Raw genomic sequence first — 27,508 nt, forward strand, 5'->3', positions numbered from 1 at the left:
AAAAAGCAAGTGACAAAATTCAACATCCTTTCTTAATAAAAACCTTGCAGTGTTCTAGTTTAAACAAAGTGCATTCTTCTGAGGCTCTTGCTCTGAATGGCTCCAGGGTAGAACCTAGTTTGAAAAATAGAGCTATAAAATGCAAAGAGGCACCTGGAAGACAAAAGCTGTTCATTACAGAAGACAATGGGCTAAAGTTAGAATTCAGTGCCTACTTCTGTCTCCTGGCAGGCTGGCTGTCTGGGCAGAAAAGAAAGCCTGAGAGCTGGTGGAAAAGGAAACCTTTATTGGCTGTACATGAGAGTGAAAATTTGCAGGAGTTCCGTATTTTCATTAACAAACAGGAAAAGCTGTATTTGGCAATTTTTCCTGTCTCTCCCATCAGGAAATAAATGCACCATTGATATAGAGGCAAGGGTGTCCTGCTCCCAGCTGGTTATCAAGTGTTTGGAACCTGGACCTGATACAGTAGTTCTTCAAAAGGCCTTTTCTGTGTTCACCAGGTCTGAAGAATAGTGTGCATATGGGAATCATGTTTGATACAGAATGAAGGCATGTGTTCCCTTTACTGCATTTAAGCAGAGCTGGCCAAGCGCAAAGCACTCAGTGAAAGAAGGCCATCCTTCCCTTGATTTGAAGTTAGTGTTTGCTCTCACATAACAATGGACCACAGTGGCAGTTTAGCACCGATATTTGGGTTCTGCTTGTGTGAAGTGAGTGATGGTCCAGTTTTCCCTGAATATGACCCAAGACTTAGAAAATTGCAAATTGGTGGGAATGGCTACAAGGGATGCCAAGTCTCTACATTACTGATGGTAATGAGTTATGCTAGCCACGTTTATCTACCTTCATTTCTCCTTGCTCCATGTGTAAGGCCAGACCCTTTCCAAACTTTCATGAGTACCTACCCACATCTATCCATATCCATCTTGGCACCTTCATATGCCCTACACCTCTCATTGTGAACAGAGTTCTCATAGGATTACAAGAGGTCCTGCTGCCAATCTATGGCTGAGTCACCAGCACTCAGCCAGAGGTCCCAGTATAAATTGGAAGATATTGCTCTGAGACACTGAATCTGAATGGACTCCAGAGAGATGTTAGTTTGAAGAAAGGAGCAAAAGGATGGAAATAAATAGGCAAAGGGCCAAAGTGTTTCATTACAAAGGAGAGCAAGATGAAGCTGAGAAGGTCATGCCTAGCACCAACTCCTGAGAGGCTAGCGGTTGTCTATAGTAAGAAACACTGGCGGGCAGAGGCAAAGAGAAGCATTCATTACTTACACCTGGGTGCCCATGTGGCAAAAGGCTTGCACTTTTCTTTAAGAGGAGGAAGGCTCCGGACCTTGGCTCGTTTGTATCCCCTACCCATCAGGACATAGAAAGGGAAGTAATTCAGTGATAGCAGGTCAGGGGTCCTGTTTGTACTTTAGGTATTGTCACCAAGTCATGGTGCAATATTCCTTGTAAGGGCTTTTTTGGGCTGAATTTTCCTGAAGTTTGTTCATGCCTGATCCACCTGCCTTATAGGATGAAGACATTTCAGTCAGCCAGGGAAGGAGGCAAGCTGGCCACCCACCATGGGGATTACCATTGCCAGACAAGCAACAGGTGCTCATGGACAGGAGGGTCATTCTTCTTTGAGATGAAGGAACTGATTGCTCTCACATAGCACAGGGCCAGAGTGGTAGTTTACCACAAATCCTAGATGCAGCTGTGTGGCTGACAGACCGGTTCCACCTGGTTGTGACCCATGACCTAGTTATGAAAACAGAAAATGGGTGGGAAGGGTTATAAGGAAGGGCAAGCTTCTACATTACAGAGGAGATTAGGATAAAGTTGGGAATGAGATGTCTAATATAGTTTCTCCTTCATCCAGAAGTAAGGCCAGATCCCTCCTAAGCCCTGGAATTGCCTGCACATGGACACTCTGCTGGGCATTTTCAAAGACCCTATGCCTCCCATTGTCAGCATACTTCTCAAAGGTAAATAATGATGGGTCCTGTGTCCCAATAATGCCAGAGACATCAGGACTTGGCCAGATTTCCCAACTTAAAGGAATGTATATTTCTCTGAGATACTCACTCTGAATGACACCTAGGAAGAAACTAGTTTGCAAATGTTAGCATTAGGGACCAGGAGATGGTAGTGACCTCTTTGCCAGTAGTGCAGAGCACTCCCCGAAGGGTTGAGTTGAGGGCGAGTGTTAGGTGAGGGTGAGGCTTATGGATTGTGTTCCTAGGCCTCTAAGGTGATGGTGAGGGTTAAAGTTGGGTATTTGCCCACAATCCTTCACTCCAGCTCCATCCCAGTTGTTGCAAACAGCACAACTTCCTTTTCTATTCCTAAGTAAACTTGTATCAGTCTTGTGTCCCAAATTCCTTGTTTGGTCTGACCTGAGATCCGGGTCTGAGTAGGGATAGTCATGACTAGGGTTAGGATTAGGGCCTGGCAGTTTTTAGGGGTAAATTTTTCAGCAATGCATAACCCTCCCTCTAGGGCTGGATTGAGGGCAAAATCAGGATTTGTGACAGGCTTTGGTCTCAATTCAAGGGCTAGGCTGATTTTGTGGTCTAGAGTTAGGATTTTGATTAGAATCCTGCTTTCAAGGCTGCATGCCAGTCCTTGCATCCTGGTCCTTACAAGTGATAATGCATCCATCTTTGTTCCTAGCCAAGTCATCTTGCATCATTCATGTGTCAAAATCCAGTTGTATCCTTGGAACTAGCACTCAGGCTCAAGTAGGGCCAGCCGAATGGCTAGGATTAGGGTTAGGCTGTGAAAAATTACAAAGGTCTATCTGCTGGCAGTGCAAAGACCTACACAGAGGGCTCAATTTAGCCTGAGTGTCCATCAGGGTTTGGTTTGGGGTAAAGGGCTAGGCTGATTTTGTGGCCTACGATAGGGTCTTCACAAAGAATCATACACTCTGGCTCCATCGTGGTCTTTGAAAATGGCACCATTTCCTCTTATGGACTTGGGTGAGCAACTTGAGTCAGTCATGTGTTCCAAATCCATTGTTTCCTCAGATCTAGCATTCAGGCCCATTTAGGACCGTGGCTAGTGTTATCGTTAGGACAAGGAAAATGGTAAAGGCTTATCTTCTGAAAGTGCGAAGATGTATAGAGAGGGCTCAGTTGATGTTAAGTGTCAGTGTGAGGGTCAGCCTTAGGTTCTGCTTCAGGTCTGATCTTTGCAAACAGCACCATTTCTTCTTATGCATCTGATTGAGCCACTTGAGTCAGTTATTTGTCCTAAATCCACTGTTTCTCTCTTCTTGTGATTCAGGCTTGGGTCGAGATGGACCTATGGCTAGAGTTAGTGTTGGGACCCAGAAGATAGTAGGGGCCTATCCACCAGCAGTGCCAAGCCCATTACAGAGAGCTCGGGTGATGGTAACACTAAGGTAAGGGTGAGGCTTAGTTTTTGGCCTCATGAGTTAGGTGGATTGTGTGACTTAAGGTCAGGTTTTCACACAAAATCATACTTTCTAGTTCCATCCTCATGCCCAATGGCAGTTTGCCACTGTGTCCCTGCATGCATCAACTTCAGTCAGTCTTGTGTCCCAAATCCATTGTTTCTTGAGACTTGAAATGTGGGCTTGGGAGGACCACATCCATAGGAAATGTTAGCGTTAAGGCCCAGGAGACAATAGGTCCCTATCCTCCAGCAAGGCACAATGCCCTCCTCTTTGAGGATGAGGGTTAGGGTGAGGATCAGCCTAGGTACAGCCCAGGGTGCAGGGGCTGGGCTGATGGTATGCGGTCTGGTTAGATTATCTGTCTGAATCCTACTCTTTTGCTCCATCCCAGTCATGGCCAAGAGCATGGATTCCTTCTGTGTTCCTGGTTGAATAATATTGCAGTGGTCATGTATTCCAAATTGGTTTTTTCCCCATACATAGGATTTTGGCCAAGTTACAACCAGTGACAATGCTAGAGTTAGGGTTAGGGCCCAGGAAATGGTAGGGGCCTATCTGCTGGCAGGGAGAAGCCCTACCTGGAGGACTGAGTAGAGTGTGATGGCCAGAGTGAAGGTCAGTCTTCAGGTTTATATTCAGAGGCTAAGCTGTTGGTGTGGATTATGGTTAAGGTTTCACTCTGAATCCTACTGTCACTTGATCCGGTCATTGGAAATGGCAATGATTCCTTCTACTACATACATGGCCAAGTAAACTCACATTAGTTCTGTGTCCCCAAATTGTGGTTTCCAAAGATCTGTACTCTGGAACCAGGTAGGGCCAGAGCCATTGCTAGGGTTAGGGTTAGAATCTATTAGATAAGAGATTATTCACCAGCAGTGCAGAGCCTTCCCTGGAGGGCCGAGGTGAAGGGTAAGTTTTAGGGGGAGGGTCATGTTCAGGGGCTATGATGATGGTATGAGTTAGGGTAAGATTCTCTCTCAGAATCAAACTTTCTTGTTCCATCCTGGTTGTTGCAAAAGGTGTGATTTTTTTTCTCTGCTTGGGACTGAATAACCTTGCATCAGTCATATGTCTCATTTCTGTTGTTACCACCAACCTGAGATTCAGGCTTGTAAAGAGCCAGGGCCATGGCTACAGTTAGCTTTAGGCACCAGGAGATGGTAGTTGCCTGTCCAGCACTGGTGTGTAGCACTCCCCAAAGTTCTGATGGGAGGGCAAGTGTTAGGGTGAGCTTCAGGCTTATGGATAATGTTCAGGACTAAGGTGATGGTGAGGGTTAGTCTTAGGTGTTGGCTCACAATCCTACATTCGAGCTTCATCCTGGTCATTGCAAACAGCAGAACTTCCTTCTCCATTCCTGTTTGAGTTATCTGGAGTTAGTCCTGTTTCCCAAATTCCTTTTTAGGTCAGACCTGGGATCCAGGCCTTTGTAGGAACAGAGTCATATTTAAGGTTAGGCATAGGGCCTGGAAGGTGGTAGTGGTCCATCCACCAGCAGTGAACAACTCCCCACAGAGTACTGAGCTGAGGACAGCTCACAGTGCTGAGCTGTCAGGATTTGTGACTGGCTTTGGTTCAAGATGCAAGGCCTAGGCAGTTTGTGTGGTCAAGGGTTAGGATTTTGCTCAGAATCCTACTCTTTGGCTGCCTCTTGGTCATTGAAAATGGCATCATTAGCTTTTTTGTCCCTGGTCGAGTCATTTGGCATCAGTCATGGGTCACAAATAGTTTCTTCAGAGCTATCATTCAAGCCCTATTAGGGTCAGAGCCATGGTTTGGCTTAGGGTTAGTGCATGAAAAATGGTAAAGGCCTACTTGGAGGGCTCAGTTGAGAGAATTTGTTAGTGTGAGGGTCAGCCTTAGGGTCAGGTTCTGTAGTCAAGAATACTCTCTACAGCTTTGGTATCATTCAGATAATGAGGAGAGTTTCTCAGACTACCAAAAACTAAACAGATCATGATGACTAAACCAGAATATCAAGAAATATTAAAAGGAACTCTTTCAGTGGAATTGACAGATGAAAAGTGTCAGTATAAAAGTAGAAAATACAATGCAATGAAATGAATTTTTCTGTACAGAAACCATTCAAAGAATTTACAGAAAAGGATAGAAAACATATACCATATACCTCTAACGTGTGGAGGAAAGGAGAAAACAAGGGGTCCAGTCAAATTATGATCAACTTTGTATACAGCTATATATAGTAGAGGTTATATACAAACCTAAAGGTTGCCAAATATCAAAAACCACTATAATGCACAAAGAATTAACATAACGGAATCCAAACATATCACTAAAGAAAATCAGGAAAACATGAAAGAGATAATGTCATGAAAATGATCAGAGAAAATCTTCAAAAAAAATCACAAGACAAGTAATAAAATGGTATCCATCAATAATGACTTTGAGTGTAAAGGGGCTAAATTAATTCATTAAAACCATAGGGAGGCAGAATGGATTAAAAGACAAGACCCACCCACATGCTGCCTACAAGAGACCGATTTTAGACCTAAAGTCACCTACAGATTGAAAATGAGAGGATGGGGTAGCATTTTTCATGCAAATGGTTATCAAAAGAAGGCTGGAATAGCAATCTTATATCAGTCAAAATAGACTTTAAAACGAAGACTGTAACAATAGAAAAAAGTTCACTATATCACAATAAAGGGAAAAATCCAACAAGAAGATACAACACTTGTAAATATATATTGACCCAACTTAGGACAACCCAAATTCATTAAACACTTACTAATGAATGAAGGAACTAATTGATAACAATACTAGTAGGGGACTTTAACACCCACTTACAACAATGGACAGACCATCTAAACAGAAAATAAACAAGGAAACGGCTTTGAATGACCTATGGACTTAACGGAATATTAACGAATGACCAGATGGACTTAACGGATATATTGAGATCATTCCATCCTAAAACAGCAGAATACATATTCTTTACAAGTGCACATGAAACAGTCTCAGAACATATCCCATGTTAGGTCATAAAATGGACCTTCACAAATACAAAAAGACTGAAGTCATTCCATGCACCTTTTCTGACAACAGCACCATGAAACTGAAAGTCAACCACAAGAAAACATCTGCAAAAACCATAGATACATGGAGGTTAAATACCATGCTACTAAATAATTAATGTGTCAGTCAGGAAAAGAAGAAGAGGAAGAAGGAGGAGGAGGAGGACGGGAAGGGGAAGAAAAGAAGAGAAAGAAGAAAAGAAGAAAAAGGAGGAGAAGAAGGGGAGTGGGAGGGAGAGGAGGAGGAGGAAGAGGAGAAGGAGGAGAAGAAATCACCACTGACACAGGATTCTGCCTGTTCTCTGATGTCTAGCACTAACACTGGAGCCACAGGAATGAAACCCCCAAAAAACTCAGCATCTTTATGTGGCTGACGTGAAGGAAGTGACCCTTTAAGGTTCCAGGATAAAGCTCAGGATCTACAGGCACCTGGGCTGTGCAAGAGATCTCAGTCTTCTGCCATTCCTTTTTCTGTCCATCCCCAGTGTATACTATTTACTTATGAGGCATCCTCATGTCACCAGGACAATGAGCCCCATATTTCCAAATGAAAACCCTGGTGGCCCAAAAAGGACTGCTATTGTGCTTGAACTGTAGACTCAGTGTAAAGTGTTCTGACATGTCCTTCCCTATCCCAAGTCTTCACCAACTCAAGGCTCCAAGCTTCTCTTGGCTCTCAAAGGCTTCCAGCAAGTATAAAGCATTTATCTAGTAAATTAGAACACAGACATCCATTGATGGAGAACCAAGACCAATTGACCCATTCCGATTACATGGAACCCTGGAGAATCGAACTGATAACACAACACACTACAGGAGAACACGGAAGCCTTTTCTTCTGTACTTACTGTATACCCTATGGGGAGTTAGCTCATCATAATTCCAGATGACCACAGAGTTACACTGCACTATCCTAGTCCTTTACTCTGGGAGTGGGCTAAGGATGACCCTGTGTCCAGCAGAAACCTACCAATTTCAGGAATTCCTTGACCATGTTTGGGCCTTTGAGCACACAGCTAAGAAAATGGATGCTGCAGCCTCATGGCAGAACTCTATCTTCTTTCTTCTTTCTCTCTTGTCACTTAGGTCTGATTTTTCTTGAACGCACCATCAATATGTGTGTGCCAGTGCAGATGTGGGGGCTGGATGGTAAAATGACCACACATGGAGAGCAAGTGGGCACAATTCCTCCCAGAACATTAGACTCTCTCATTTCTAAAGCAAACCTGATGGGAGGGGTTTGAGCCATGGCCTAAAAAGGCAGAGCCCAGCCTTATCCTCTGGACTCTTCCCACCTCCTGTGATCTGGGCCAGTCCTAGTCTCTTGATCAGATCAGTCACTCTATGGTACAATGAGAGCTTGCATAGAGAACTACAAAAGCCAGTTCTCTAGAAGATGGGATGTCAGCTTCCCTTAACACTGCATAGGGTGTCAGGTGGGGAGTGTTCAGCCACACCTGTACACTAAGTGTCCCCGTGTGCCTAAAAACCTGCATAAAACAGGCAAACGTTTGGGGCCAAAATTTGGAGGAAAAATCAGGTCTATGTCCAGCACTAACACAACAGTGCATGAATGTGCTCCCTGTTTTAAGAGGCATGGTAATGCAGCAAAGTCTCCACTCAAGAAGTGGGTCTTGAGCAACCACCCACCACAATACCACATACATTTCCCAGAAGAGAAGGCCTAGATATCAACCAAGCAGAAGCACTATATCTCAGAATCATAGAGCCTACTTCTACACCTGCCTCTGCTGCTAGGCATACAGAGATCTGTCCTTCAGAAGGACACAGATCCTTTCCAAAGTGACACAGTGCTCCAGTGTCAAAGTTCTTGCTTTGCTTAAGGGTGAGGTTTGGGCACCTGCAGTAGATGTCAAAGTAACAGTGACACAAATAGACTACAGATATATTTCTTTTTCATATAAATGATCCCCAGATGTGGCTGATTATGGCTTGCCCACCATTGGAGATCACATATCATTGATCTCCCTGCTCTAACATGTCAGGATATAATTTCCTTTTTTTTTTATTTAAAAAGGCAAAATCTATACTTAGTGCATTATGGTGGAGCTAGAACATCAATCATTTACATAACAATTAATTGGTCCTGAAGAAAAATCATTCATTATGAAATAAATTCATATAAACTAGAACTGGTATGTTGAGCTACACTTTTTTAAATTGATCAAGGATTGGAAGTGTTTTATTATTTTTTCCCTGAAAACACTTTATCCCAATGCATCCTATGTTCATGTATGTCTGATTTTCATGTTTATTAAGCACAATACCAAAACAAAATTGTGTGCAGGAGTTAAATTCTCCAAGATAAAATTCTGAGTCAGGATAGAAGGGTCAAAATGGGAGTGTACAAATAGCAAGATAAAATAATCTGCTCATTTTTTTCCAGATGTATGCCAAATTTTTATTTAATTCTCATTCATTAACATAGTTAGCATGAAATATTGGTTTCAGGATTAGAATTAAGTGATTCATCTCGAACAGGCAACACTCAGTACTCATGATAAGTGCCCACCTCAATACCCATCACCCATCTATCCCATACCCCACCCACCCAGAAAAAGAAATCACTGAATCAATCTCACTGACAATTTCACCAAAGATACTTTGTAAGAAAGTTAGAAATCAAACTGACCAAAGAGGTATAAGATATGCACTCTGAAAACTTATGAAGGAAATAGAAGATACAAAGAAATGAGAAAAAATTCCATGCTCATGGTTTGGAAGTGGAAACGTTAAAATATCTCTTACACCCAAAGCAATCTACAGAGTTAATGCAATCCTTATCAAAGTACCACCAGCATCTTTCACACAGGTACAACAAGCAATCCCAAAATTTGCATGGAATCACAGAAGAGCCTGAATAGCCAAATTAATCTGGAAAAAGAAAAGCAAAGCTGGAGGCTTCATTGTGGAACATATTCCAAAGAGCACACACACAAAAAAACAAAAACAAAAACAAAAACAAAAGCCTAATGATTTAGAGTGATCAACTTACGTATTCCAAGTACGCTTTTTATTTTGTCTTTATACTTACAGTTCATCAGTAATATGATAAAATCAACTGTTGGCTACTCAAATATTTAGAATACATTAAGAAAAATGGGAGAAGAATGTGATATCATGAAACTTCAGTGGTTCTTTACATTTTCTAATCAGAAGTGTTTCAAAATATTCAAACTCACTATTCCCATGTGATAGTAGAATTTGACAGAATTCAACAACCACAAATGACAGACTGCCTTTCACGTGAATTTAAGTATTTCTATACTTGTGTCAGATATCAGTTACCTGTTTGGAGATCACACAGAATGACTCAAAGCTCAACCTCCAGAAAGCTTCCCACTTTAGTCCAATGTTATATTATTGTATAAATAGCTGAAGACATAAAACAAAGAGTGATGTGTCACTGTGTGTTTAATGCAATCCAAAGAAAGATACCATGCTGCAAAACAATCAGGTTAGATGTGAAATAGAGTACAGAATATAAAACCCAAATGCACTTCGATGCAGGTGGTGCTGGAAAGAGCCCACCTCACTTCACGGGCAAAAAAAGACTGAGATTATGGGTTAGAGTCAGCAGAGACTGGTGTTCCCTCAGACAGTGACAAGAAACTAGTCAAGTTCCCACTCTAGTGGTGTCCTGACACATAGATATTAGTTGTTGATGTTGGGGAAGAAATGTTGTTCTGTTGCTGAGAACTCAGTGCTTAGCAGGATTGTGTTGGCCCAGATGGTCACTCCCTGCTCTCACCACCTCCTGGAATGCCTGAACATACTTCATTCTGAGACTCTAAAGGTTTGCCCATGCAAAGTCTATACTTGGAGAGGTAAGGATAGAAAAAGTAAATAGTAACTAAAACACCAGAACTTATTTCCACAGACGTGGATATGAGTCAGGAGCCAGACAAGAGCCTCCATACCACCACTGTTATATCACTGAAGGAAGGGAATGGAAAAGAGTGACAGCCCTTTTGCACACAGGGCCCCTAAGTTTAGCTCAAGGATGTTCTCCTTAGATGTGGCCCACTTATGTTGGTGATATGACACCAACCTTGCCTCGGGAAAAGTGCTAGTGCCCTCATGTGAAGTTTCTACCATTTTCCTCTGAGATGAAGATATTTGGCCCTCGGTGCCTCCCTTCAGATTCCCTTGCTCTTACATTAATGAAGATTGCATTAGGGGACATTGACATAATCGGGGAACAGTTTCTGATTTTAATCATAGAGTTGTGACTAGTTCCCAGTAACCTGGAATAGGCTGGGCAATGGGAGTCCATGGAACACTTATGCAAGACAAGCCTTAACCAAAAGAGGCACAGGGGCTTTGAATGTGGTCAGCAGAAGAGGTTTGCATGTGCACAGGGGCGGATGATGTTGGGAAGGGTCCTATATGCTTTCTGGAGCAAGGGCCTAGGGTCAAATTCAGCAGCTACAGGGCTGTCCTCAGACAGTGCCCAGTAATTCCTGGGGAGCCTGTACTCACACCATGTGTCATCACATAGTTAATTTATGCTATCAAAAAGTAAAGATTGACCTTCTGCCACGAAAACTTTGTTTTTGGCAGGGTTCTGTTGGCATAGGACCATTTTCTTGCTCTCTGTCCACTCCTTTCAGAGAAGCCTGAACTACTGACCTCCTGAGACCCTTGGGGTTCATGCATGTCAAGTCCATTCACCGAGCAGCTTAGGGCACAAAAATACTCAACGACCGAAATACCAAACCCGAATCTGCAGACTTGCCAGGAGCAAGAGCCTAGCTTGTGACTCACAATGGTATCTGTCCACAGAAAGACAGTGCTTGAAAGCTGGAGATAGCTTGACACATTCCAGACCTTCTTGAAGTTGGTTGGGGTGCATGATTTTTGCTTCCATAATTCTCTGGTATAGGTAGCAGATGTTCCACTTCTCTTCAGGCAGGCCACACGTCTTTCTTACTCCTTCGATACCAAGCTTGCCCAGGGAATTGTGCCTGTAACATTATCTAGAGCTTCATTCTGCTCTCACATGAGATGATGAACTCTAGGTCTCAGTGTATCTTTTTCAATTCTCTTACACTTATCCTAGACTTGTGTTCACTGGGAGACTTTTAGTGCCAGAGTCTGGCAGCAGTTTTCTCCAATTTTAATTGTGGAGTCATGCCAAGTTCCCATAAGTTTGGAATAGCTTTAGGAACAGGTGCCCCTTGGGTATCTTCCAGATCTACCTTGGGAACAGGAGGTATTGGGCACTTGATTGTGTTAATCACAGGAGGATTGCTTGTGGGTAAGGGCAGGTGATATTTTGTTGGGAAACAGTTGGCCTCACTTCTGCGAGAAAAGCTGATGGAGATGTGGCCTTCAGGGCCACATTCAGAGGAAAAAATCACACAGATTGAGCCGATTAACTCGCAGCGAGCATATATGAATATTGTCTTTCTACTCCCAGAACAACTAATTTCTGATATCAAGAGGAAAATATTTCCCTCCTAAAAACTTGGGGAGTTTTGTTTGTTCAGTGTCGATTTTCTCAGTGTTTATTGCTGTGCTCTGTGTCCCTGCCATAGACTACCTGAACATCCTGCTTTCTGAGCCTCTAAGTGTTCCCATGTGCCCATTCCATTTTAAAGCAGGTAAACATGAAAGAAACTACTCAAAACCCTAAAACTCAGAACCCAGTCCCATAGCCTTGGCATCAGCCCATATTGAGACTCTGCCCCCAAAATCATACTGCTTTTACCCTCTGGCAGGAAAAGCTGCAAAGCTGGCAGGTGTCCTAGCTTTCCTACATTGTTTGAATTCAAATGTAGGGCTTTTATGCTACTTTAGGACTCCCAGGGGGAAGTAAAATATATTCCACTTCTCTATGGTGCCCAGTTTTTCCCTAGCCCCAGGATTTCAACATTCTCTGGGAGGTGTGCCAGTCACTTCATTCAGAGTTTTATTCCATTGTCATCTGAGACAATGAATTTGGACCAAATTCATCCCTTCCAATTCCCTTGTTCTTTTTCTAAGCAGGTTTTCCTGTGACGGACTGAGAGTCCTAGCCTGGAAGTCTCTAGGGTTTTCATTGTGTAGTCCTGATGTTATTGAATCAGGCTGGAATGCAGGCGGAAAAACCAAGTAGCACTCAGAGATCTTGGTGGATCAGAATTTATTTAACACTGGCGGGCTCAGAGGAGACCATTTCTCCAAAGTTCTGAGCGCCGAATGCAAGCGGGAAGTGTAATTTATAGTTGTCAGCCTTCATATTTGTGGGGGAGGGTGGTTTCACTCATGGGGAAAACAGGGCAAGAAGAACCTGCAAGTGGGGTTTCTAAGCCAGAGACCAGAGCTTGTTGTAGTCCCATCAGCCATCTTGTGTAAACTTTATTCATTTTCCCAAAATTCCCCCCTTTGATGCCTTTAAAAAAATCTTTTATTAGGTATCACTTTTTAGTTCTAATGATTGGTACCCTCGGAGGGTTAAAATATGTGCTGCAGTTTGGCGAGAAACAGTGTTTCTAATAAAACTTACCAGGGTATTTAGTATACAGGGGCCAATGGTCACAAGTAAAATTATGGAAAAGAGGGGCCCTGCCAGGGTAGGGAGCCAGGATGCCCAGTCTGTGAGATCCCATTCTCTCGATTCAGTATTTTCCTGTTGTCTACATTGAATTCTTTCCTTGAGTCCCTTAACCTTAGTTGTAACTATTTCTGACAGGTTTACAAAATAGCAAAATTCCTCCTCCAGAAAGATACAAGTCCCTCCTTTTTCTGAAGTGAGGAGGTTGAGGGCCCACCTATTTTGGAGGAACACTGCCACCAGGGAGTTTATTTGGCTTTGTAAGGTTACCACAGAATCAGCCACCTATTCCATGTTTTCATTTGTCACTTGAGATAGTCTATGGTATAGTCCTACAGATGAACCTATGTCCCCTATTTTGGTTCCAGTTCCTGTCACAATTCCTGCTCCTATAAGAACAGGTAGCAGGATTGCCCGTTTAGCCTGGGACTTGGGGCTAAACGCTGTTAGGAATTGATCTTCAGTGTACACGGATATCTCTGGGGTTAGGAGGATGGAAAAACATATCTGAGTCCACTTGGCCTCTAAGCATCGGTAGGCCAAATTAAAACACAGATAGAACACCCCAGGGGTTGAACATAGGGTTGTATTCCTCTGTAAAGTTATATTTCTTTCACACAGAGAGGTACCGTTCATACATCAGGAACTGTACAGATTAGATTGTTGTCATTTGTGAGACGGATCCCAGTGGCCAGGAGTCCAATTAAGACAGAGGTGTTGGTTTTTAGATTTTCAGGAGCTTCCCATGTCAAAGGGATAGGAGTGGCTAGGTAAGCTCTTCGGCTGAGGGCCATAACATCCAGCAGGTTTGGGTGTGATTATCTATTTTATGGAGGACTTGTAGAGTTGGCCCAATGCTGGAGTGGGGGAATTGGTATTTAATTGAGGGATGAAAGGTTCAATCCCTGGTAGGCTGCCAGGGGAGTTGTTGCCTTTGTGGCTTGTATTACCCTATCCTGGGTATCCTATAACTTTTTGAAAGGCCCTGTCTTGCACACCTCCCCTGTCTGAGATCTCCCATTGAGGAAGGAAAGTGTAGTGAGCTCGCTTCCCTCTCTGGAGGCCCTCGTTGTGACATGTCTTCCTGAAATTTTGGGTTATCTCTATGGTCCAATACTTAGTCCTTGGGGCAGTGGGTGACTGACAGAGTGGGTGTTTCTCCCTTGTAACAATCTTTGTGGAGGGAGGTGAAGGGACTGAATGCCCTTGACCCCTTTATTGTCATATAACAACCCTGGGGGCAAAGTGGTTAAGTGGCAGTTGTGAGGGTGAGAGAGGTTATCATAATATACAGGCAATACTTAATAATGTTCCCAACCATAAGAGGTATGTGAGATCTAGCATGCATCTTTTGTCCCATGTCCACCTTGTTGGTGCAGTCTCTATCAGCCCAACAGTAAGAAGTAAGATCAGGGCTATGATACCAGTGAGGGGAAAGGGCTGGCAGAGTTGCATCCAAATCCCTGGGCTTGGTCCCCATGTTGATTCCTCAAGCTTCTTCCGTGTGCAGGCCAGCCAGCTTCCGGGTGTGGCTAGAGCAGGGCTGGAGATCTCAGGGGCCAGTGTCTTTTTGAGGGTCAGTTTAAGTAGGTTGACTGGATCTGGATAGCTTCTTCAGGTTGAGGGTTCCTCGGAGGTGGCCTTCTTAGCTCTGGAGTGATTGGCCCATGGGGTGATACCTGAAACTGAATCCTCTATTTGGTTGTATGTCTATAAATTCCATCTCTAAGTCTTTGAAAGGGGCGGGTTTCTGGTAACTGTCAGATCAGGCTTAGGGAAGATATGGTTTGCATATTTACAGATCCATTCCAGTTGTTTAAATAATCATACACCCAAGGGGTCTTATTATCCCCATAGAATAACAAACACAGAAGATTGTCTATACATGAAATACTATGACAATTTTTATGAAGTTTACCTCAAGTTGTCTAGTTTAGGCAAACAAAAAACATTTAAAGGCAATCATAACTAGAATTTAACATCCATAACGGTGCATTGTTGAAACATAGTTGTTCTCTCTAAAATCCCCCTCTCCAGAGATAGCCAAATTGAGACCAATGCATTTGCAGAACAAATCCAGTCTTAACAAATCTGGCCTAATTATTTACATAAGCTCAGCAAGAGTAGCGATTGATCATGAGGATCTTTTAAAGCTTGCTTTGTTGGAACCTTTTATAAGGAATCTCTGGGTTGAACTTTTAGTAGCCTCTCCAGGCCAGAAGCCAAGCCAAATACTTGCCATCAGACAGGCTTTCAATACCTGTAGAATTGTGCGAATTCCTCTTCATGAGGTCCTCAAGATATCCTGAGGTTCCTGAACCTGCCAGGAAGTGACCTTCTTTACTTACCTGGTGAGGCTGCTGGGAGAACTGTAAGCCAGGCACCAGACCAACAATTCCAAGGGGCTTTATGGGTCCATGTTTTATAATGCCAATCCTAGTTCCTTAAAGCTGTCTGGTCATATCTGAGTCTATGAATGTCATCCTCAAATATGACATTCCAGTCAAAGCCTTGGTAAAACAACCAGTATTTTCAATAGTGACCTGTTATAAGATGAACAGATTCTTATTGAACTTATGCAACCAATTGTAATTGCCATGAAAGAAAGAATACTCATTGAGAGTTTTGAGTTTCAGGGGAATTATGTACAGAGAAAAGATAAATGCTTTAGTTTACAAGCGAGTATTTTATGACATTTTTGTATATTATAGATATCTTAAGAGAAAGTTTGTCCCCAAAGTCCTTTTTATAAATCTCCTTGAAGAAGAAACACTTTTTTTGAGAGAATAAGAACAATTATAAATGGCAAATTCTCAGAAATAGACATTGTTAAAGATCTGATGAGAGTTCATTATGATGCAATTGGCAAAGAAATTCGGTTATTTCTGTGACACATAACATCTCAAGTAATCAGACTATTAAGTGATGACCTTATATCAAAACATTAAAATTTTAGGAATTGCATATATTTGGGCAGGTTTATCATTGTATGACAGTGCTTTTCCAAGTAACTTAGCACCCCAAATAAAAGGGCCTAATTGGTCAAGAAGACTTCATTTACCATTTAAATCCTGAGAAGTTTGTTAAAACCTCAGAAGTCATAAGTGAATCTTAAATAGGATTACAGATCTTAAAATTACAAATTTTACAAATTTTACAAATTTTAAAATTACAAATCTTAAAATTTTATTTATTCAACCAAAGTTGCAATAAAAGATCCCAAAGGTGAATGGTATAGCATTATACAGTTGTTATCAAAACCTAGCTCCTTTAACATTGAGAAGTTTTAATTAAGTAATCAAAGACCTGATAAAGAAGAAAGCTAAAACTTTGATTTTCCTGGAGGATAAACCTTTGTTTGCATTGTATTATCAAGAGTAGATCAACAGTTCAAGAAAACTTTATCATTTGAGCAGAGAGAAAAGCAGAATTTCAAACTTATACCAGTGTACTTTAAAAGTTCCATTCATCTCAACCTTCTGCAACTTTCTTTTGCTTCTAAATTTTGTCCCAAGCCATTTCTTTCCAAATAACCAGTCTCATTTAGCACAAAATTATTCTACCCTCAACAAAACTGTATTTCCATTCCTTATATCTTTCTTATATACTTCCTATTTTCCTACATACAGGGTAGATTTTTTTATATTCATCAATCTTAAGTACACTGAGCAGAAATTTAACTCTTAGGAAACCTTAGTCTCCAATTGAGGACTTAGTAACCAATTGAGAGGTATTTACACCAGAACCATTTAGATGGTAAATTCATGAACAAATTAAGTACAAAGCATGTTTTTCAATAGGTCCTTATAGCCTTGATTTTACAGCAATAAGAAGTTAAAAACACAAATGTTCAATAATCAAAGCTTTATCATCCCATCCTATTTGGAAAGTTTCAGGTTACCAAGGGCCTTGAAAGTTATCTAAAACATTACCCATTAAAACTTTGAGACAGGACAGGAGCCAAGATGGCAGAACAGCATGGAAGCTTTTTGTGTGTCTCGCATCCGTGAAATACAGCCAGACCAACACTGAACTATCCTACACACCTAGAAAACCAATTGGAAGATTAACACAAGAATCTGCACAACCTGAACCACAGAACTCAGCAGGTACATGACATCTGAAGAGCTGAACTTGGGGACCAAGAAGCCCCGAAAGGTAGGGAACTGTTTTGCGGGCGGAGAGAAGATGGAGAATGGAGAGTGGAGGAGCATACAGGAAAAGCACCCCTCCCCAAAAGCAGCTGGAGAGAAAGTGAAAAATTAGAAACAGCCACAGGGACTAAACTAAAAAGGGAGAAAGGAGAAAGGAGAGGGTTTAAATTCCATGAAGACTGTAAACAAGGGGAGCGCAAAGTCTGCAACTCCGTGCAGTTCGATACCTGCTGGTGCTCTGGTGGGAAAGGTGAATCCCCAGGAACAGAGTGGGGTCTGGGAGGTTCTCGAGCCACATGGAGAAAAGCGGTTCCACTGTTGGAAGGACATTTGGTAGAGACTGTTGAAGCAACCTGGTCTCAGCAGACCCCAGAAAGCCACATTCACTGGTGCTGGGGCAAGGTTGTTGAGGGTGAAGCCTGGTGTCAGATGTGTGTTGTGATTTTCCATGGTTCCTGAAATGCTGAGGCTACACTCTCTCGTGATTTTTTTGTGGAGGCGGGCTGGCACCTGGCTGCAGTCTTGGGCACTGGCAACAGCAGCATCCAGTGGGCGTTCCTGGGTGCATCTGACATTTTGCCATTGCTCATTTGGCCATTGCTCTGTAAGACCCTCCTGCAGAGGGGCGGAGTGGGTCAAAGCCGCAGTCCTTTGGAAGTAAGGGGCCGGGGAAAACAGCCACATCTGAGACAAAACTTGGGAGAGAGGTACTGCCTGGGGCCTGGTCACAGTGGAAAAGTGGGGAGTGGATGAGACCTGAAGACAGAGGACCGTGCATGACTCCTGATCCAGGAGAACAGACTGGGTGGCTGGGTGGTGCCATTTTTTCACTGCTCCCACACATGGGCATGCGTACCCATGAGCACCATAACAATCCACCCCAGTTGGCTAGCAGCACCATCTGGGGGGAGCGGAGCTGTTACACCAAGCCCTGCCCAACTGGGACAACTTGACTTTTCAAGAACACAAACCTCACTGCCGGCTTAATCTATGGACTATAAAGAGCTACATGGACTGACCTCTAGGGGAAAACAAAGCAATTTCAGTCCTACTTCAATCTGTTAGCAGGTTCATCTATTCAATTATTTTTCTCTCTTTCTCCTTTTTGTCTTTTACGATTTTCTTTTTCTTGAATACAGAAAGAGAAAAAACTCATTTTTATTTTCAATTTTTATTAAAAATATCTGTCTTTAATTTTTATTACTATATTTTTTACTTTTGTGTATTTTTTTTCCAAATTCTACTTTACTTCCATCATTTTATTTTAGTCTATTTCAGTGTACACACCTTTTCAAATTTTCAATTATTTTTCTTCTCTTTTCTCTTTTTCATTTCTTTTCTTTTTCTTGATGCAGAAAGAGAAAAATTTCATTTTTACTTTCAATTTATTTTTAAAATATTTTTATTTAATTCTTATTACTATATTTTTTGCTTTTATGTCAATTTTTTCAAATTCTATGTTACTCCCATCATTTCATTTCAGTCTACTACAGTGTATTCACTTTTTCAAATTTTCAAATGATTTCTTTTTTGGTCTTTTCCTTTTTTTATTTTTTATTTTTTCTTTTTCATTTCTTTTCTTTTTTCTTAAATACAGAAAATGAAAAAAATCATGTTTCTTTTTAATTTTTATTAAAAATATTTTTCTATAATTTTTCCTACTATATTCTCTATGTTTGTGTATTTTAGTCTACTTTAGTGTACTCATTTTTTCAAATTCTCAATTTCCTTTTTTTCTCTCCCCCCACCTTTTTTTTTGTTTGTTTCTCTAATCTGTCAAACCACTTTCTACACCCAGACCAAAATACACCTAGGATCTAGCATCATCTGTTCGATTTTTGTGTGGGTGTGGTTTTAATTTTAGTATTTTTAAATTTCAATTTTCTACCTCATTAATTCCTTTTCTCCCTTCAAAATGACAAAACGAAGGAATTCACCCCAAAAGAAAGAATACGAAGAAATGACAGCCAGGGATTTAACCAACACAGACATAAGCAAGATGTCTGAATCAGAATTTAGAATCACGATAATAGGAAGACTAGCTGGAGTCAAAAATAGATTAGAATCCCTTTCTGCAGAGATAAAAGAAGTAAAAAATAGCCAGAATGAAATTAAAAATGCTATAACTGAGCTGCAATCACGGATGGATGCAGTGGCGGCAAGGATGGACAAGTCAGAACAGAGAATCAGCGATATAGAGGACAAACTTATAGAGAATAATGAAGCAGAGAAAAAGAGGGAGATTAAGGCAAAAGAGCACGATTTAAGAATCAGTGACTCATTAAAAAGGAACATCAGAATCATAGGGGTCCCAGAGGAGGAAGAGAGAAAACTAAGGGTAGAAGGGTTTTGTGAGGAAATCATAGTGTAAAACTTTCCTAACCTGGGGAAAGACACAGACATCAAAATCCAGGAAGCACAGAGGACTCCCATAAGATTCAACAAAAACCGACTATCAACAAGGCATATATAGTCAAATTCACAAAATACTCAGGGAAGGAGAGAATCATGAAAGCAGGAAGGGAAAAAAAAAGTCCCTAAACTACAAGGGAAGACAGATCAGGTTTGCAGAAGACCTATCCACAGAAACTTGGCAGGCCAGAAAGGAGTGGCAGGATATATTCAGTGTGCTGAATCAGAAAAATATGCAGCCAAGAATTCTTTATCCAACAATGCTGTCATTCAAAATAGAAGGAGAGATAAAAATTTTCCCAGACAAACAAAAGTTAAAGGAGTTTGTGACCACTAAACCAGCCCTACAAGAAATATTAAGGGGGACTCTCTGAGGGGACAAAAGATGAATATATATATATACCAACAGCAAAAAAAAAAAAAAAAGATTAGAAAGGACCAGAGAACACCACCAGAAACTCCAACTCTACAAACATGATAATGGCAATAAATTCATTTCTTTCAGTACTCACTCTAAACATCAGTGGACTCAATGTTCCAATCAAAATACATAGGATAACAGAATGGATAAGAAAACAAGACCCATCTATATGTTGTTTACAAGAGACCTAATTTATACCTAAAGACACCTACAGATTGAAAATAAAGGGATGGAGAACCATCTATCATGCTAATGGTCAACAAAAGAAAGCCAGAGTAGCCATCCTTATATCAGACAATCTAGACTTCAAAATAAAGACTGTATCAAGAGATGCAGAAGGGCATCATATCATAATCAAGGGGTCTATAGACCAAGAAGACCTAACAATTGTAAACATTTATGCGCCAAATGTGGCAGCACCCAAATATGTAAATCAATTAATCAGAAACATCAAGAAACTCATCGATCACTAATACCATAATAGTAGGAGACTTCAACAACATACTCACAGCAATGGACAGATCATCTAATCAAACAATCAATAAGGAAACAGTGGCTTTAAATGACACATTAGACCAGATGGACTTAGATATATTCAGAACATTTCATCCTAAAGGAGCAAGGTATACATTCTTCTCCAGTGCACATGGAACGTTCTCCAGAATAGACCATATACTGGAACATAAATCAGCCCTAAGTACAAAAAGATCGAGATCATACCGTGCATATTTTCAGACCACAATGCTATGAAACTGGAAATCAACCACGAGAAAAAACTTGGAAAGGTAACAAATACTTGGAGACTGAAGAACATCCTACTAAAGAATGAGTGGGCTAACCAAGCAGTTAAAGAAGAAATTAAAAGCATATGGAAGTCAATGAAAAATGATAGCACCACAACTCAAAGCCTCTGGGACACAGTAAAGGCAGTCATAAGAGGAAAGTATATAGCAATACTGGCCTTCCTAAAGAAGGAAGAAAGATCTCAGATACACAACCTAACCTTACACCTAAAGGAGCTGGAAAAAGAACAGCAAATAAAACCCTAAACCAGCAGAAGACAGGAAATAATAAAGATTAGAGCAGAAATTAATCCTATCGAAACCAAAAAAACAGTAGAACAGATCAATGAACCCAGAAGCTTGTTCTTTGAAAGAATTAACAAAATTGATAAACCACTAGCCACTTTGATCAAGAAGAAAAAGGAAAGGACCAAAATAAGTAAAATCAAGAATGAAAGAGAAGAAATCACAACCAACACAGCAGAAATAAAAACAATAATAAGAGAATATTATGAGCAATTATGTGCCAATAAAATGGGAAATCTGGAAGAAATGGACAAATTCCTAGAAACCTATACACTACCAAAACTGAAACAGGAAGAAATAGAAAATTTGAACAGACCTATAACCGGTAAGGAAATCGAATGAGTAATCAAAAATCTGCCAAAAAACAAGAGTCCAGGGCCAGATGGCTTTCCAGGGGAATTCTACCAAACATTTAAGGAAGAGTTAACACCTATTCTCTTGAAACTCTTCCAAAAAATAGAAATGGAAGGAAAACTTCCAAACTCTTTCTATGAAGCCAGCATTACCCTGATTCCAAAACCAGAGAGAGACCCCACTTAAAAGGAGAACTATAGACCAAATTCCCTGATGAACATGAATGCAAAAATCTTCAAGATGTTAGCCAACCGGATCCAACAATACATTAAAAAAATTACTCACCACAACCAAGTGGGATGTATACTTGAGATGCAGGGCTGGTTCAATATCCGCAAAACAATTAACGTGATTCATCACATCAATAAAAGAAAGGACAAGAATCATATGATCCTCTCAATAGATGCAGAGAAAGCATTTCACAAAATACAGCTTCCTTTCTTGATAAAAACTCTCAAGAAAGTAAGGATAGAAGGATCATACCTCGAGATGATAAAAGCCATATACATGTGACCCAATGCTAATATCATCCTCAATGGGGAAAAACTGAGAGCTTTCCCCCTAAGGTCAGGAACAAGACAGGGATGTCCACTCTTGCCACTGTTATTTAGCAAAGTATTGGAAGTCTCAGCCTCTGCAATCAGACAACATAAAGAAATAAAAGGCATCCAAATCGGCCAGGAGGAGGTCAAACTGTCACTCTTGGCAGACGACATGATACTCTATATGGAAAACCCAAAAGATTCCACCAAAAACTGCTATAACTGGTTCATGAATTCAGCAAAGTTACAGGATATAAAATCAATGCACAGAAATCGGTTGCATTCCTATACACCAACAATGAAGCTACAGAAAGAAAAATCAGGGAATCGATGCCATTTACATTTGCACCAAAACCCGTAAAATACCTAGGAATAAATCTAACCAAAGAGGTGAAAAATCTATACACTGAAAACTATAGAAAGATGATGAAAGAAATTGAAGAAGACACAAAGAAATGGAAAAAGATTCCATGCTCCTGGATAGGAAGAACAAATATTGTTAAAATGTTGATACTACCCAAAGCAATCTACATATTCAACGCGATCCAAATCAAAGTAACACCAGCATTCTTCACAGAGCTAGAAAAAATAATCCTAAAATTTGTATGGAATCAGAAAAGACCCCGAATAGCCAAAGTGATCTTGAAAAAGAAAACCAAAGCAGGAGGCATTACAATCCCAGACTTCAAGCTATACTACAAAGCTGTAATCATCAAGCCAGTATGGTACTGGCAGCAGAACAGACACTCAAATCATGGAATAGAATAGAGAACCCAGAAATGGACCCACAAACGTATGGACAAATAATCTTTGACAAAGCAGGAGAGAATATCCAATGGAATAAAGACAGTCTCTTCAGCAAGTGGTGCTGGAAAACTGGACAGCGATATGCAGAATGAACCTGGACCACTTTCTTACACCATACACACACAAAAAACTCAAAGTGGATGAAAGACCTGAATGTAAGACAGGAAGCCATAAAAATCCTCGAGAAGAAAGCAGACAAAAACCTCTGATCTTGCCTGCAGCAATTTCTTACTCAACACGTCTCTGGAGGCAAAGGAAACAAAAGCAAAAATGAACTACTGGGACCTCATCAAAATACAAAGCTTCTGCACAGCGAAGGAAACAATCAGCAAAACTAAAAGGCAACTGACAGAATGGGAGAAGATATTTGCAAATGAGATCAGATAAAGATTTAGTATCCAAAATCTACAAAGAACTTATCAAACTCAACACCCAAAACAAATAATCCAGGTAAGAAATGGGCAAAAGACATGAATAGACACCTCTCCAGAGAAGACACCCAGATGGCCAACCAATACATGAAAAAATACTCAACATCGTTCATCAGTGAAATACAAATCAAAACCACAATGTGATACTACCTGACACCTGTCAGAATGGCTAACATTGACAACTCAGGCAACAACAGATGTTGGCGAGGATGCAGAGAAAGAGGATCTCTTTTGCATTGTTGGCGGGAATGCAAGCTGGTGCAGTCACTCTGGAAAACAGTATGGAGGTTTCTCAAAAAACTAAAAATAGAACTATCCTACGACCCAGGAATTGCCCTACTAGGCATTTATCCAAGGGATACAGGTGTGCTGTTTCAAAGGGACACATGCACCCCCATGTTTATAGCAGCAATATCAACAATAGCCAAAGTATGGAAAGAGCCCCAATGTCCATAGATGGATGAATGGATAAAGAAAATTTGGAATACACACACACACACACACATACACACACACTGGAGTATTACTCAGCAATCAAAAAGAATGAAATCTTGCCATTTGCAACTGCGTGGATGGAACTGGAGGGTATTATGCTAAGTGAAATTAGTAAGAGAAAGACAAAAATCATATGACTCCACTCATATGAGGACTTTAAGAGACAAAACAGATGAACAGAAGGGAAGGGAAACAAAAATAATATAAAAGGGAGGGGGACAAAACAAAAGAGAATAATAAATATGAAGAACAAACTGAGGGTTGTTGGAGGGATTGTGGGAGGGGGATGGGCTAAATGGGTAAGGGGCATTAAGGAATCTACTGAAATCATTGCTTCACTATATACAAACTAATTTGGCTGTAAATTTTAAAAAATAAAGTTAAATTAAAAAAAACTTTGAGACAGACAAAATTAATTGTCATTAACAAATTGCAACAGAGATAACATGAGCTTATTTGACCTTTGCTCATAACTTTAAAGACAGGTCCAATAAATTAAATTAGTTTATACACCGAATATGTTTCACCTGCATCCACCTAAAAGTCAATTTTTCCCCATTGTCAATTTTCATTTGGGGCACCAGTGGTGGTATCTGAAATGGGTAGTCCAAGGGGGGTGCACTTAGCTCCTTGACTTGGAGAATGGAAGGATGAACCAGTGGTGCCTGAGACACTAAGGATGTTATAGGACCACACCCAAGTTGGTACAGAAAAATGAGGGGAATGGGAAGGCAGAAGCAGCAAATGCTTGGGAATATTCCTTAAAGTCCCTGTCCTGAGGTAGACTAACCGCAGTTGGCTCCAATTATAGCTGTTAACCTGGGAAATGAGGGAGAATCTCTCACACCTATTAAGCAGAGGAACAGGGAGAGAAAGTCAGCGTCCCCTTTTAGTCTGGTTCCATCTAGGCTAGACCAATAAGGTCTTCTTCTCGAGGTTCCTTCTGATATCTGCTGGGTTTTTGGGACTTTCTTGGTTGGGACTCATTCTTTTTAATGTTCTTTCCCCTTGCAGTAGGTTCATATTTATGGCCTTCTCAGCCCCTGCTCTAATCCCCTGGAGAGACTCTTGATACCAACAGATGTGGACCAGCATCTGGAGAGTGCCTGGATCTGGCCGAGGGTGCAATCTGGCTGCAGGTCTTTGTGGGGGAGCGTTCTCTGGCCCAGAAGTGGAGGAGAGATGGGCAGCAGTGGCAGTGGCAGTGACAGTGCAATGGTGGCAGCAGCGGAAAGACACATGGGGGGAAGAGTTTCAACCTCAGGGGAGGGGAGGGAGCCTACTGAATCATGGGGAGGCTCAACACTAGGGGAGTGGTGGGTGGCTTCTTTGGCTCCCTGGGTGAGTCTCAGGATAAAGTGGCTAATCCTTTGCCTGTCTCTCTTTGCTTTTCCCGACCCCACAATGCTACCGTGAAGCAGAGTCACAAAGACAGACAGAGGGACAGGGGCACCCCCTCCAATGAGGAGACCTGCCAGATGCCCGGCTGGCCATTTCCCAAAGGAACTCAGGTGATGCTCACCCCACAGATCCCAGCCCTGGGGCCCACAATCAGAAAGCACTCTGATATCACCACAGACCAAGCACCATCCATCGTGGAATCACAGACGGGTCCACTCCAACTCCATGGGTCCCTGGGGACCCAAGGTCGCCTGCCCATGGAGCCACAGAATCAAACTCAGCAGGCAAGCTAGACTGAGTCCCATGTTCACACTCACATACACACCAGAGGTTATTACATTCCCTCCCATAGAATTCCCTCCTTTGAGACTTATGAAGTCTTGGGGAATGATCAGGTCCCCCTTCCACTCTTGTGAGTCGGACTGACTAGAATACCAGTTCTGATGTTGGGTCCAGGTTCTCTACTGCCAAGTCTCCTTGAGTTGGGCGGGAATGGCAGAAGGGGGCTGGACTGAGGCGACAGAGAGGGAGACTGCCGAAATGCAGGCAGAGCACGCACTCTCTCTCGAGACCCTCATTCCCTCACTGCCTCATCGTTCTCCCAAACCAGCAGTAACAATGGGCCAGTGCGGTTGAGTTTCCCATTCAGGGAACCAATTTTTTTTTTTTTTACAGAACAAGGCTGGTATGCTGGAGGAAAAACGAAGCGGCACTCGGAGATCTTGGTGGATCAGAGATTTATTTAACACTGGCAGGCTCAGAGGAGATTGTTTCTCCAAAGGTCTGAGCCTGGAATGCAAGGGGGAGGGTAATTTATAGTCGTCAGCTTCTAGATCTGTGGTGTTTTTCATGCTCACAGCAAACAAAGGAAGAAGAACCCAGAGGAGGGGTCTCTAATCTAGAGACCAGAGCTTGTTTTAGCCCCAACCGCCATTTTTGGTGCAGTACTTTATTCACTTCTCCAACACACCCATAATGTATCCATTCTGATCCCCGAGCTGTGTTTTTAGGAGGCTTAGAGTCACATTAAAATGTGGTAGGGCTTTCAGTCACACAGCAAATGCCCAGGGATTGTTAGCCGGCTCCTACTCCATTCCTATGCTAGCCTAGAGCAATCAGTTTCTGATATCTCCAAATAAGGATTAACTACCTTGACTGACCTTGTGGGGCTTGGCATTGATGGTTACCCAGGTTGCCTCTCTCCCCTGGCTACTTGGGATGCCTTCACATGAAAAGCAAATGGTTCCCATATAAGCATTCAGCCTCCAGAAGTGCCCAGGGCATTGCCTTTTCAAGGAACACTTCCAAAGTGCCTGATTCCAAAGACATAAGTGTGAAAATCCATTATACTACAACCACTAGTGACTATCCACTGTAGGTTAGGGTAAGAAATCCACTCAGTGACAAAAGATTCTCATCCCTTTATGAAGTCCCAAAGGAAGAATTCTTGCAAAACTGGTTACCAGGGTAGCCAATAGAGGATTCCTTTACCCCAGCCAAGAGGTGTTTCTCATGCCCAAGTCAGCCAGCTTGTCAAAAGAGTGTGCTGGTCATTTCATTCTCAGATTTATTCCATTCTCAATTTAAATGGAGAACTTAGGCACTTTTGCCCTTTTTCAAACTAGGTCTTCCCTGTGAGACATTCACAGCCAGTGTCCAAGAGGTATCTCCTCTGCTTTTAACTGGACAGTCGCATTGGCCTCAATTTCCTCAGGGATAGGTTGAGCAACAGGGCCCCTTGGGACCTGAATTTCCTAACTCTATTGACAAAGGGAGGCCTAAAGCACTGCAAGGTGCCCAGAACAGAATTTCTTCCCATAGGCTAAGTCCAGAGGAGCTGGGATGGAGCTGGCCTCCCTTATGGAACCAGAGGGAGCTTAGCTACTCATTTCTCTCTCAGCATTATGCCATCCTCTTCTGCAGCGAAAAACTTGGGCATTGCCTCCATTGCCATCCCCTGGCACTTTTTCTACTAGGCAATTACTGTGGGGATTCAGGGCCAGAGTGTAAGAGCCATGTCCTCTCTTGTCATGTGGGGAGTCAGGTCACGTCCTCCCAACTTGCAGAAAAGTTAGGCAACATGGGCCCACCCACAGGGCTTGCCTTTCAGCCTTCCCGTTGGCCACAAAAGACATAAAGCTTTGGAAGGAGCCTGGCACAGAATGTTTGCATGTAGGCAGGGACAGAGGAGTGGGATGGAGCCAGTCTCAGCTCTGCAGAAAGGGGAAATGAAGCTAGGCACCAAATTATTGGATAATATAAGTTATATCCTATATATCTCTTAAAATAAAAACTCTGGCTTTCCATATGTTCCCATCTCCTTTCGGATTATCTAAGGAGGTCACACTCAGGAGCAATGGGGTTGTCACTCACATTAGAAGCACTC

The 27,508-nt window shown here is 41.8% G+C and overlaps 1 long non-coding RNA gene across 1 annotated transcript; it reads right to left on the bottom strand.

Moving 5' to 3' along the window:
- Positions 1–230: 230 nt before the first annotated feature.
- Positions 231–26,466, bottom strand: LOC122216893. The gene is made up of 4 exons (XR_006201173.1): positions 26,283–26,466; positions 15,366–15,560; positions 9,768–9,854; positions 231–1,757 (listed from the first exon to the last, which is right to left on the bottom strand). It is a non-coding gene; the product is annotated as an uncharacterized LOC122216893 (long non-coding RNA).
- Positions 26,467–27,508: the final 1,042 nt, after the last annotated feature.

Source organism: Panthera leo, chromosome B1 (genome assembly GCF_018350215.1).
Source record: "Panthera leo isolate Ple1 chromosome B1, P.leo_Ple1_pat1.1, whole genome shotgun sequence".
NCBI classification, from domain to species: Eukaryota; Metazoa; Chordata; class Mammalia; order Carnivora; family Felidae; genus Panthera; species Panthera leo.